Here is a 15,170-nt window from a genome sequence, read left to right on the forward strand (position 1 = left end):
TTTATATTTTTTACTTTAAATTCAATTAATATATAACATATTATTGGTTTCAGAAGTAGAGGTCAGTGATTCATCAGTCTTACCTAACACCAGTGCTCATTACATCAGATGCCCTCCTTATTGTCCATCACCCAGTTACCCCATCCCCCCAAACCCCTCACTCCAGCAACCCTCAGTTTGTTTCCTATGATTAAGAGTCTCTTAATGGTTTTTCTCCCTCTCTAGTTTCATCTTGTTTTATTTTTTCCTCTCTTCCCCTATGGTCCTCTGTTTTGTTTCTTAAATACCACATATCAGTGGGATCATATAATTGTCTTTCTTTGATTAACATTTCATTTAGCATAATATCTTCTAGTTCCATCCACAACATTGCAAATGGAAAGATTTCATTTTTGATGGTTGAGTAATATTCCATTATATATATGCCACATATTTATCCATTCATCTGTTGATGGGCAACTGGGCTCTTTCCATAGTTTGGACATTGTGGACCTTGCTTCTATAAACATTAGGGTGCAGGTGCCCCTTCAAATCACTACATTTGTATCTTTGGGGTAAATACCCAGTAGTGCAATTGCTAGGTTGTGTTAGGTAGCTCTATTTTCAACTTTTCAAGGAGTCTCTGTACAGTTTTACAGAGTAGCTGTACCAGCTTGCATTCCCACCAACAGTGTAGGAGGGTTCCCCTTTCTCTGCATCCTCGCCAAATCTGTCATTTCCTTACTAGTTAATTTTAGCCACTCTGACTGGTGTGAAGTGGTATCTCATTGAAGATACCAGACTGTCTTAAGATGTTAACTGAAAGGAAATGCCTCTTTCTGTCTGTCTCTGTGTCCTTATGTCTTTGTCTCTGAGTGTGTCTCATTCTCTCTCTCCCACATACAAATACACTCACACATATGCATGTGCTCACAAGAGATACATGTCCAAATTTTTATTTCTAAGTACTTTATAGATTTTCATTATTTTAACTAAAATATTTATGGAATACCTTCTTTGTTCCTCATAATATGTTAGATGCCACAGAAATATATTTATATAATCTAGTTGAGGAGAAATTTATATATATATATATATATATATAGGTTTTAAATGCTTAAGGAAATACTATCTTAGGGTATCTTTTGCTGCTTTTAATGAACTTCTCCAATATGTTATCTACTTTGACTTTCAAGCAACTATTAATATCCTTTTTATAAGGATAAGAAAGCCAGTGTAGGGAGTTTAAACCATCCTGCGATCACACAGGTGGTATATGACATGGTCAGGAAGATAAGCCACATATTCTGAAATCCGATCCAGTGTTCCACAATTGCTTCATTTGTCCTCTGGACAAGACCAAGTAGAGGTAAATGCTCATATTTCAGAATGAGACTCTGGATCACAGGACTGAGAACCAAACCATTCTCCTAGGAGAGGCAAGCAGAGAATCTAAAAATGAATGGGGCACAGGGCCAAAGTGGAAGAATGGTTTAGTGGGAATGAAGCCAAAACAAGAATGAACAATGCTGAGTGGACATGGGAAAGGAACCAACTGTGTGGGGGGGGGGGGGGTGCAAAATGGATAGCCATATCTGCCAAATTGTTATATGATTGTAACAGGGTGATCAGTAATTGAAAGATGAAATTTTCTTCCAGGAAAAGACTTCACATCTCTGGCCTACCGATAATAAGACACAATAGAGGCCAAATACTAATTAGATGACTGGGTACATGTTGATCTATTTAAACCTTGGGCAAGCCAAGTTTAAGAAAGGAGCCATTTCTCCCCTAAATTAATTGAACATAAAAATCTATGAAAATGCCAGCAGAAATCAAGAAACTAATTCAAACATTTGTATGGAAATATGGAGAACCCAGATTAGGCAAACAAATTTGAAAAGAGAATAAAGTTGGATTTTCACTTTCAAATTTTAAAAATAACTATAAAACTACAGTAATCAAAACAGTATGGTGCTGGCATAAGGATAGACAAATAGATCAATAGAACAAAATTGAGAGTCCAGAAATAAACCCTTATATTTAAAATAAATTGCCACAACAATTTATTAGGAGAATGAATAATCCTTTCAACAAATGGCATGGGAACAATTAAATAGCCACATATAAAAACATTAATTTAGATCCTTACCTCACACCATACACAGAACACGAAAGTGATCATAGACCTAAATGTGAGAGATAAATTTATAAACATTTTAGGTGAAAAAAGTGGGAGGAGTTAAGATGGAGGAAGAGTAGGAGGACCCTGAGCTTGTCATGTCCCTCTAACACAGTTGGATAGTCATGAAATTATTCTGAACACCCAAGAAGTCAATCAGAGGTGTGAGGAAACAAAAATTGCAAGTCTACAAGTAGAAAAGCAAACATCTTTTGGAAGGTAGGAGTTGTGGAAGTTCACTTGCAGGGAGACATAGCTGTGGATGCAGTGGTGGGGAAGGAGCCTGCTTATGGAGTCTACTGCAAAGTATTAGAAGCAGCAGAGCACAAATCTGAACTTCTAAGTTTGCTATCATAGAGGATGTACCTGGATTAAAGGTGCTCAGGTTGGCAGAGAGGGACAGAATCCCAGTAGTGGCAGGGTGGTCTGATGATCCCCTGGGTCATAGGAAGAATGGGTGGTGCCAAAGTGTCTCGCTGTTTCTAAGCATTGGAGCTGAGAATCCAGCAGAGAGTATTGGGTGTTGGTTACAGCTTTCTGCTGTAAACTGTGAACCTCTTTGTGGTCACGCAACCACTTTCCTGGGACAGGATGGCAAACATGGTGAGAACCTCTCCTGGAGGAATAGCATGGGTCCAAGCTTCTGGCATCCCTAAAATTTGGAGTTTTGAAACTCATTCAAGCACCTTAGATAAAAAGTTGGTCACAGGCAGGGTGAACAGGATTCAGATGGAACTGGAAAACAAATAGGGTGATTGATTGCTTTTCTCTGAGGACTCAATGAAGAGTAAGGGGCATAAACTTACAGCTCTGAGGCTAGAGAGCAGGGCACAGCCATTTTCATCTTGCTAATCCCTGAAAGCCTTGGGGAGCAAAACAGTGCCACCTAGTGGAGGCCGTTGCCATGTACACCAACCCCCCTACCCCCCCAACCCCATGCCCTGTAGAAGCATTGCACTGAAACAAGTTAGCCTGAGAATCAACCCAACAGACCCCTTCCCCAGAAGACCCGCACAATCAATGCACTAACACCAAGTTTATTAGTCACAGAGGGCCACAGAGCTTCAGCTCTAGGGGAAATAGGATTGAGTTTCCACTTTACTTTCATCCTTTATTTCTTTTATTTTTTAAAATTATTCATTTATTTTCTTATATTTTCCAATTCCTTTTTAAAATTTTTATTTTTTTAAAAGATTTATTTATTATTTATTTTATTATTTTATTAATTTTTATTTTATTATTTTATTTATTATTTATTGTTTTATTTATTATTTATTTATTTGACAGACAGAGATCACAAGTAGGTAGAGAGGCAGGCAGAGAGAGAGAGAAGGAAGCAGACTCCCCGCTGAGCATAGAGCCCAATGCAGGGCTTGATCCCAGGACCCTGAAATCATGACCTGAGCAGAAGGCAGAGGCTTAACCCACTCAGCCACCCACGTGCCCCTTTTATTGTTATTTTTTTTAATATTTATTTATGTATTTGACTGAGATCACAAGTAACTTATATATGTATATACAGACTTTTCATATTTATTTATTTATCTGTCTTTTGTCTACTTTTATTTTGGGATCTAGATTTTTTTACAAAGCAGACCAAAACATACCCAGGACCTAATTTTTTTTGGAGGGGGATAGAGTCTTGTTTTATGTTTTTTTCTTATTAAAAAATAAGAATTGTTGTTTTTGCTCTTCTTTTATCTCCTCTTTTCTCTTCTGGGCAAAATAACAAGATGGAGGAATTCATCCCAAAAGAAAAAAATATGAAGTAGAGCTCATGGTCATGGAATTAATCAATACAGATATAAGTAAGATGTCTGAATTATATTTTAAGGCAACAATTATAAGGATACTAGCTGGGCTTTAAAAAAGCATAGAAGACAATAGAGAATCCCTTACTACAGAGATAACTAGAGTTATCTAGAATCTAGTCTAGAGTAACTAGAATCTAGTCAGGCAAAAATTAGAATTCTATAACCAAGATGCAAATCCAAATGGAGTCCACAAAAATGAAGATGGAAGAAACAGAGGAGTGAATCAGTGATATAGAAGATAAAACTATGAAACTGAGAAAGAAGGGAAGAAAATTAATGGACCATGAAGATAGACTTAGAGAACTCAGCAATTTAGTAAAATATAATAACATTTGTGTCATAGTAATAACATTTGTGCCGGATGATGAAGAGAGAGATAAAGGAGCAGAAGACTTATTCAAACAAATTGTAGCTGAAAACTTCTCTAACATGGGGAAAGGACACAAACACCAAAATCCAAGAAGCCCAGAGAACTCCCATTAAATCCAACAAAAGCTGGCTATTGCCAATGCATATCATAGTCAAATTCACAAAATACACAGACAAGGAAAGAATCCTGAAAGCAGCAAGGGAAAAAAAGTCCCCTACCTACAAGGGAAGACAGATCAGGTTCACAGGGGATCTGTCCATGGAGACTTGGCAGGCCAGAAATGAGTAGAAGGAAATACTCAACATGCTGAATGAGAAAAATATGCAGCCAAAAATTCTTTATCTAGTAAGGCTGTCATTCAAAATAGGAGAGATAAAGGGGTTTCCCAGACAAACAAAAACTAAAGGAGTTCATGACCACTAAACCAAGAAATTTTAAGTGGGACTCTGAGTGGAGAAAAAAAAAAAAAAAAGACCAAAAGCAACAAAGACAAGAAAGAACCAGAGAACATCACCAGAAACACCAACTCTGCAGGTAACACAATGGCACTAATTCATATCTCTCTTTAATTACTCTTAATGTAAATTGACTAAATTCAGCAATCAAAACATAGGAGGGGCATCTCAGTGGCTCAGTGGGGTAAGCCTTTGGCTCAGGTCATGATCTCAGCGTCCTGGGATTGAGCTCTGCATTGGGCTTTCTGCTCAGTGGGAGCCTGCTTTCCCCTCCCTTTGCTTGCCTCTCTGCCTACTTGTGATCTCTCTCTCTCTCTGTCAAATAAATAAATAAAATCTTTTTAAAAAAAGACATAGGAATCAGAATGCATAAAAAAAGAAAAAACAAGATCTATTTATATGCTGCCTACAAGAATTTATTTTAGACCTAAAGTCATATGCTTATTGAAAGTGAGGGGATAGAGAATTATCTATCATCCAAATAGACATCAAAAGAAAACCTGAATAGCCGTATTTATATCAGTCAAACTAGATTTTAAACCAAAGACTGTAACAAGAGATGAAGAAGGGCATTATATCATAACCAAGGAGTCTGTTCATTAAGAAGATCTAATATTGTAAATATTTATGACCCCAACTTGGGAGCACTCAAATATATAAATCAATTAATAACAAACATAAATTCATTGATTATAATAAAATAATAGTAGGGTACTTCTATACCCCACTTACAACAATGGACAGATCATCTAAGGAGAAAATCAACAAGGAAATAAAGGCTTGGAATGACACAGTGGACCAGATGGACTTAATAGATATATAGTCAGAACATTTCATCCTAAAGCAGCAGAGTACACATTCTTCTCCAGTGCACATGGAACATTCTTCAGAATGACTCAGATCACATACTGAGTCACAAATAAGCCCTCAACAAGTATAAAATGAGATCATACTATGCATGTTTTCTGATCATGATGCTATGAAACTGGAAGACAACCATAAGAAAAAATTTGGTAAGACCTCAAGTACATAGAGGTTGAAGAACATTCTACTAAAGAATGAAGGGATTAACCAGGAAATTAAAGAAGAATTTAAAAATAATACATGGAAGCAAATGAAAATGAAAGCATGACAGCCCCAAATCTTTGGGGTACAGCAAAAGCAATCCTAAGAGGGAAGTATATTGTACAGGCCTACCTCAAGAAGCAAGAAAAGTCTCATATACACAAGTTTACCTTACACCTAAAGGAACTATAAGAGAAATAGCAAATAAAGCCTAAAGTCACCAAAAAAGGGAAATAATAAAGATTAGAGCAGAAATCAATGATATAGAAACAATAACCCGCCCCAAAAGTAGACAGATTAATGAAACTAAGCTGGTTTTCTGAAAGAATTAATAAAATTGATAAACTCCAGCCAGACTTTTCAGAGGAAAAGAGAAAGGAACCAAATAGATAAAATCATGAATGGTAGAGGAGAGATCACAACCAATACCACAGAGATAGAAACAATTATAAGAGAGTGCTATGAAAAATTTATATGCCAACAAACTAGGCAACCTCAAAGAAATGGACAAATTCCTAGAAACTTACAAACTACCAAAACCAAGACAGGAAGAAATAGAAAATTTGAACAGACCCGTAATCAACAAAGAAAATGAATTAGTAATCAAAAATTTCCCAACAGGGGAGCCTTGGTGGCACAGTTGGTTAAGCGTCTGACTGTTGGTTTTGGCTCAGGTTGTGATCTCGAGGTCATGAGATTGAGCCCCATGCCAGGCTCCACACTCAGTGCAGAGTTTGCTTAAGTTTCTCTCTCCCCTCCACCCTGCTGTCTTTCTCTCAAATAAATAAATCTTTAAAAAACAAAACAAACAAACAAACAACAACAAAAAAAAACCTCTCCCAACAAAAAAAGTCCTGAGTCAGATAGCTTCCCAGGGAAATGCTGCCATCTTTATAGCTTCTATATAGAAAAATAGCTAAATAGTTATTCTTCTCAAACTTTTCCAAAACTTAAAAATGGTAGGAGAACTTCCAAACTCATTCTATAAAGCCAGCATCACCGTAATTTCAAAACCAAACCAAGATCCCACTAGCAAGGAGAATAACAGGCCAATATCTGTGATGAAAACAGATGCAAAAATTCTCAATAAAATACTAGAAAATTGAATTCAACATTATATTAAAGGAGTGATTCACCACAATCAGGTGGGATTTATTCCTGGATTGCTGGGATGGTTCAGTATTCACAAATCGATCAACATGATATACCGTATTAATGAAAGAAAGAATAAGAACCATATGATCCTGTCAGTAGATGAAGAAAAAGCATGTGACAAAATAATGCATCCTTTCCTGAAAAAAACCAAAAACCAAAAAACAAACTAACAAAAAACCTCAACAAAATAGGGATAGATGAAACCTAACTCAACATCATAAAGGCCACATGCAAAAGACCCACAGCTAATATGATCCTCAGTGAGGAGGAACTGAGAGCATTTCCCTTACAGTCAAGAACAAGACAAGGATGTCCACTCTCCCCATTACTATTTAACATAGTACTGGAAGTCTTAGCCTCAGCAATCAGATAATACAAAGAAATAAAAAGGCAACCAGGGGTGCCTGGGTGGCTCAGTCTTTTAAGATCTGCCATCAGCTCAGGTCATGATCTCAGGGTCCTGGGATTGAGCCCTGCATCAGGGTCCCTGCCCAGTGAGGAGGCTGTTTCTCCTTCTCCCCCACACTCTGCTCATTCTTTCTCTCTCTGTCTCTCTCTCAAATGAATAAATAAAATCTTAAAAAAAAAAAAAAAAGAAAAAGCATCCAAATCAGCAAGGAAGAAGTAAAACTTTCACTATTTACAGATGTAGAAAACCTGGAAGACTCAACCAAAAAATTGCTAGAACTAGTACATGAATTCAGAAAAATTGCAGGATATATATTCAATGTGCAGAAATCTGTTGCATTTCTGTACACAAGTAATGAAGCAGCAGAAAAAGAAGTCAAGGAATTGATCCCATTTGCAATTTCACCAAAAACAATAAGACACCTAGAAATAATTCTAACTAAAGAAGTAAAAGATGAAAGTATTGCATGGAGCACTGGGTGTTGTGCATAAACAATGACTCTTAGAACACTGATAAAATGAAAACAAAAATAAAAAAGATGTATGCTCTGAAAAAAATAGAACACTTAACAAAATAAAATTAAGGAGGACACACAAAAAAAGAAAAGCATTCCATCCTCATGAATTGGAAGAACAAACTTTGTTAAAATGTCTATACTACCCAAAGTAATCTACACATTTAAAAGGCGAAAGATTTATGCGATCTGAAGAGAAACCAGAGTAATCTACACATTTAATGCAATCCCCAATCCCCATGAAAGTACCACCAGCATTTTTTTATAGAGATAGAACAAACAGTTCTAAAATTCTAAAATTTGTATGGAACCACAAAAGATACCAAATATGCAAAGCAATTCTGAAAAGGAATATGTATATGTACACACACACACACACACACACACACACACAGGAATATGTATATACTTGATGAAGTATCAGTAGTTTTGGTTGCATTTGTTTCCCTTGCCTGTGGTAAGATGCCTTATAGAAAGTTTCTATGGCAGGAATGCAGGTGGTCTGTAGAAGCTGGAAGAGACCTAGAGCCTCCAGAAGGAACCAGCCCTTCTGACACCTTGCCATTAGACCAGTGAGGCTGATTTTGGACTTTTGACTTCTAGAGTTATAAGATAATACATTTTCCTAATTTTAAGCCACATTTTGTGATCATTTGTTATAGCAGCCATAAGAAACTACTACAATTACCATTGTCAGTAATTGTAATTACTGGGTATAATTAATGGTAATTACTGGTCCAGATCAGAGGATGAACAAAAGGATTACTGACACAAAAAGGTTCCCATTCATTCAATGTACACCAGTTCTCTCTTCTGTCTTTATAGCACTGCTTAAATAGAATCCAAAAGTATGAGATGAAGCTCATTCTGTATCCTTCCTGGTTCATGTTTTTAGTGTCATATCAAGAATATTTTGCCTAACCCAATGTCATAAAAACTTTAGGGAATTAACATACAATGCAATATTGGTTTCTGGTGTAGAATTCAATGATTCATCACTTGCATACAACACCCAGTGCTCATCACACTCGTGCCCTCCTTAATACCCATCACCCTTTTTAACCCATCCCCACCCACCTCCCTTCCAACAACCCTCAGTTTGTTCTCTATTGTTAAGAGTCCCTTATGGCTTGTTCTATCTCTCCTTCTTTTCTTTTCCCTCTCCCCATGTTTTCATCTGTTTTCTTTCTTAAATTCCACATATGAGTGAGATAATATGGTATTTGTCTTTCTCTGACTAATTTCACTTAGTATAATATACTCTAACTGCATTTTCATGTCATTGCAAATGGCAAGAATTCATTCTTTTTGAAGCCTGAGTAATATTCCATTGTATGTGTGTACATATATATGAGCATGTGTGTGTGTGTGAGTGTGTTTGCATGTGTGCGTGTGTATGTTCATCAAGATAAAAAGCTACTGTGCAGCAAAAGAAACAATCAACAAACCTAAAAGGCAGCCTACAGAATTGGAGAAGATATTTGCAAGTGATATATTTGATAAAGTGTTAGCATCCAAAATCTACAAAGAACTTACCAAACTCAACACCCAAAAACCAAATAACCCAGTTAAGAGATGGGCAAAAGATGTGAATAGACATTTTTCCAAAGAAGACATGCAGATGGCCAACAGACACAGAAAGAGACACTCCACATCACTCATCATCAGGGAAATAGAAATCAAAACCAAGGTGAGATACCATCTCACACTTGTCAGGATAGCTAAATTTAACAACACAAGAAACAACAGGTATTGGCAAGAATGTGGAGAAAGAGAACCCTCTTACACTGTTGGTGGGAATGCAAACTGGGCGGCCCCTCTGGGGAACAGTATGGAATTTCCTCAAAATGTTAAAAATAGAAATACACTATAATCCAGCAATTGCACTACTAGGTATTTACCCAAAGGATATAAAAATATAGATTTGAAGGGGGTACATGTACTCTGATGTTTTGGGTAGCATTATCAACAATAGCCAAACTCTGATGAGAGCCCAAATGTCCATCAATTAATAAATGGATCAAGAAGATGTGGTACACACACACACACACACACACACACACATGCACACATTTACAAGGTCCTTTTTGTCATGTAAAGTAATATTTTACAGGTTCAGGGGTTAGGAATGGACATCTCTAGGGGATTACTGTCCATCCTACTACAGTAATTAACAGTGTCATCAAAAGGGTGAGTGCTGTGAAGTGTGTAAACCTGGTGATTCACAGACCTGTACCCCTGGGGATAAAAATAGATGTTTATAAAAAATAAAAAATTTAAAAAAATATATTAATGTTGAAATTTTGTAGTATATTGATTCTTTTGGAAGATACAATGAAACCAAATATAATATTTTAATCCAAATAAAATTTTCTGTTTTGAAGCAATAGTGTATGTGTGTGTATGAAGGCATCTGTCAGATTTCAAAGTTGACTCTGCACTTCACTTTGATACTAAAAATACCACCAAATGCAAAATAAAGATATAGGGATCATAGTATGAGCAGACCATCACATTCCCAGTCTTCAGTGTGTTCAGGAAAGGGTATACTTTAGGATAACTGAAGGACATGAGCTGGTAGACTGTTTAGAAGGGCGTCTTTAATTTTTATGGTTTCCTTAAACACCTGGTCTCTTCTAGTAGATTTACAGTCAAAGCACTTTAATTTTCTTTTTAGTTCTTAAAATAATTACTCTTGTCATACTTTTGCAGTTTCTACTTGATTTCTCAGCTAAGTGTTGAGATTATTTTAAATCCAAGTGTTAGATTTTGTGACTATCTCTAATGTAGTTGTATCCAACAGTATTGACATTTCCCCACATTAATAATTTCACAGTTTCTTATTGAACAGAATAGGATTTACCCTAGAAAGATGACATTTATCCTGATTTGAGAAATTTGATATTTTATCCTCTGCATCCTGGCATTCTACTCTATAGTTCTTACTCTCCAGGGGAAGATATACTCATCTATTCATTTTTATTTGTGTTTTGCTTTGTTCTATAAAGGCTTTAAGAAATTTTGTTCATTTGAAAATAATATGTCTGCAAAAACTTAATATATAAATCTCAATGGCATTTGAAAGTTTCCCCTTGAAACTCTCCAACTCAGTGGTGGGAAAAGCTTCCAGGATTCTTTAGAGCTCTATTTTTAATTCAGGGGTCTATACTCCATCTCAGATGGTGGACTGGAGTTGGCACACCAATAGCTAATACCATGGAGTGCTCTCCTGGATACATGCCTAGGACAGTGTAAACTCCCTCCACTGTCCCTAAAATCTGATTTGTGTCCTAATATGCTTAGTGTCCCGGGTAAGTCTCTGGTTAGGGTGGGTTCATGTGCCCCTAGTTGGGTAAACTTGTTCAGCCGGGTGCTGAAAGGATGATACATACTCCATTATTGGGGATCCCACGTGGCCCAGGTATGAACTTCATTCTCGTGTTGAAGTAGTTTACTTAAAGTATTGTCTTGGTTAATCTCATAACATTCATACAAATCATAGTTATCCCAATTTTATAGGTGAAAATGCTGAGATCAGAAAAATAATTCTTCCATCCTCTCTGTTCCTTTGGCACTTGATCTGTATATAATTTAAGATAGTGTTTAAAAGGTATTGCTTAAAAGCCTCGGCTTGGGGGGTCAATCAGAATTTAAATCCTAGGCTTAGTACTTATTAGCTTAGTAACCTTGACCAAGATAGTTAACTTTTCTGTTCCTGAGTTTCCCTACCTGTGAAACAAAAGGAGTATCAGTGCCTTTCTCAAGGGGTGACCACAAGATCACCTGATACAGGACCTATAAATTATTTGCAACAACGCCTGCCATGAGTAGATATTAACTAAATCTCAGTTCTTTTTTTTTTTTTAATGTTTTTGTTTCATTCTTTGTATTACAGCATTTTGTATGTAATTTTTTTCCCTGTTAGAAAGTAAGCTCTTTGGGGGCACCTGGGTGGCTCAGTCACTTAAGCTTCTGATTCTTGGTTTCAGCTCAGGTCATGATCGCATGATCTCATGGTCCTGGGTTTGTGCCCCACATTGAGCTCTGTACTTGGTGCAGGGTCTGCTTCAAATTCTCTCTCCCTCTCCCTCCAGCTCACTCACTCTTTCTCTCAAATAAATAAATAAAATATTTTAAAATAAGGAAGCTCTTTCCAGAAAAGCTTACTTCCCTGCTTTATCTTTTTAAAAATTTTATTTTTTAAAATTTTAGTATATTTTTTGAGTTTCAAGATTCAAGTTTCAAGATTCATTGTTTATGCACCACACTCAGTGCTACAAGCAATATGGGCCCTCCTTAAAACCCACCACCAGGCTCACCCAACCCTCCCCACCCCTCCTCTCTGAATCCCTCATTTTGTTTCTCAGAGTTCATGGTCTCTCATGGTTCATCTCCCCCTCTGATTTCCCCCAACTCACTTCTCCTCTCCTTTATTCATGTTGATTCCCTTGGAGTACCTAACAGAACAGTCCCTCAATAGTTATTAAATTTGTGATTTACTTAAACACAGTTGCTGTCTATATTTATTGTGATCAGAAGAGGTCCAAACTTGTTTTCATACAGCAGGGAGACCAAATTAAATGATGTGGTAACTGTTAGACAAATAGACATAGAGTGCTAGTACTGATGGCTAGTGTGAACAGTTTCCACAGGAAGAAGGAACTATTTCTCTTGCGACTTGCTTTTATTCGCTCCTGCCATTGCTGGTTACACTTCTCTTGCATAATGAATGCTCACTAATTATATCCAAAGAACATTTCTTTTTCTCCTTAGCTGCCATTTCATTAATTTGTGTGGAATTCCTTTTTCAAAATCTGTCTTAGGCAAAAGAAAATAAGATTTGAGGAAAATTGCAAAGTAATTAAGGCCTTGTTGAAACATCTTGGTGTTAGAGGCAGAATACATTGAAAATGCTTAGATATACGGATTGCCACATCTGAAGAGTGTATATATATACAAAGAACCCATGCCAATTCAACTAGTTAATCAAGTTACAGCTAGTTGTTTTCTAAGGTCAACAAACAATTAGAAAAGTGATAAGTGTTTTTAGCATTTGAAAGGACTCAAATCCAGCGCATAGCTGTACCCAAGAAAAGGTTGATTCAAGTAACTTGTTCAATAAGTTTTAGCATGAGTGTTTTTGGAACCTCCCATTTGGTTTGTACACTGGAATAAGATTTCATCCTTCATATGCAAAATATTATTATTAATGGAAGAAATCAGCTCATAAACCCTAATAATTATAAAACTGATATTATGGACATGTTTAAGTTCATCAAGATTAAGTGGGCAACTTACAGAAGTTCTTATAACCAGTGAATCTAATAATGATGACTATAGTCATCATTTGTTGAATGCTTACTATGTACTGATTTCTATATTTCATATCTGACTTAATATTTACTGCATTTATAAGAATTCTGATTTCCATTTCATAGGTTAAGAGAGATTAATTGGCTTGTTCAAGATCACACAGCTCATTAAGAGGTCTGTGTCTCTTAGACTTTCAGCCCATCTCTACTTGACTCTGGAACTTGCTTTTGACTTTAAACCACAGTCTGCCCTGTTTTCTGTACTGCCTCCCACAGAGATTCTTACTTTCCTGAAATCCCGGTGCCATCCTTAGCCTTCTGTATTTCTTGTACACTCTCAGTACTTTACAGTGTGTTTAGGGGAATAAAAATGATCTGAAGAATATGACTCTTTTAAGTACATGATAAGGCATAATGATGAGAGTTCTTCAAAACTCAGTAATTCTGGTATCATTACACAAAAGGATGATATGAGCAATAACCATACTCTGGTCTCATGGTAGTGGATCCTCAAGGGTTGATGGGAAAGCGATATTTGATGTGCTCTGATACCCTCGGGCCACCTCCTTATTCTCTGAAAATAAACATCCCATTCTTCTTCTCAAAAGAAATCAATAACTATTGCCATATTTGTTATTTTTCATAAGACACAGATGTCTTACTTGAGTACTTAAAAGAATCTTAAAGATCAGGATAACCTTGTTCATTTTAAAGACAAGGCCCAGAAGAGTTTAACAATACAGGTGTATTCACGTGCACCTGCATCGAGCAAGCACAGCTACAGTATGATTCCTATTCATGCACACATTCCTTTATTCATTGGTTCCATAAATACTTACTAATCACTGACAGAGTGTCATGCACTGGGTGAATTCCTGAGGAGTCATTGTCTCAGTCTTAAAATACCTAGAATCCAAGGAATGGATGCTGACAAGAAAACAGACAATATCAAATCTGGGCAGAAGTCGTAAGCAGGGAAGTATAGGGTCCTTGGGGAGTACACTGGAGGAGCATCCTACCCACCTAGAGGAGGTGATGTCAAAGCTGAACTTGAAGAATAAGTGGAAGGTAGTCAGGGATGATGAGAGTAAATTCATGTGTCCCAATTCCCATGATGATAACTCATGAGAAGTACTCATTTCAGGCTTCCAACCTTGAGAGATGTGCAGAAAGGAATGCTTGTCTGCTGAGAATGTGGATTTTGGTAAATAGATATTTCTTGAAAGGCATAGTAGAAGTTACATCATTAATTTTGAGATGGAAGGAATCCAGGTGAGAAAAGCTTCATGGACTTAAGCCGATACTTCTAGCAGGTGGGTAACTGATGAGAGTAGATGTTTTTCACAGGAAGGATTACTTCTGAGACAGGGAGCAGCATCCTCGTTTTTGCTGATGGTGGTAAGATCTTGTGGTAAGACTGACTCCTCAGGATTCACAACAGTCAAAAGTACCAGTGAGACCCTCACAATGGGCGGCAAAAGTTATCTTCACTAGGAGATAGTCTCCCATCCTTGGTACATTTTTCCGTGGTGAATGTGCTGGTTACTTGCACATTTGGCCCACCTTCAGATGCATTTTCTTCCCCTAGCAGGCTTATTCTTACTAGCTGTTCCATCTGAACTCCCTTTCTTTCTGTCTTCTGATCTAATTCAGTGAAAGAAAATATTGCTAGGTGATTGCTAGGTGATTGCTAGAGTGAGAAGAGAAGAGTGTTTGGAGTATCCCCCTCCCCACCCCCACCACTCTCTCCCAGCCTTAGCTCTTTTGTGTTCCTCTGTGGGCAACATCTGCTGGGGAACACTTCCTCTATCGCTCTGGCTCCCACTGGGCTTCTGGAACACTGTTCTTCCCACTACCCCATCAGTCTCAAGTTGGCAATGCTTTCCTAGGGTTATTAGTCTTTGGTTCTTCCACA

The sequence above is a fragment of the Mustela erminea genome, chromosome 15, assembly GCF_009829155.1.
Source record: "Mustela erminea isolate mMusErm1 chromosome 15, mMusErm1.Pri, whole genome shotgun sequence".
Classification (NCBI taxonomy): domain Eukaryota; kingdom Metazoa; phylum Chordata; class Mammalia; order Carnivora; family Mustelidae; genus Mustela; species Mustela erminea.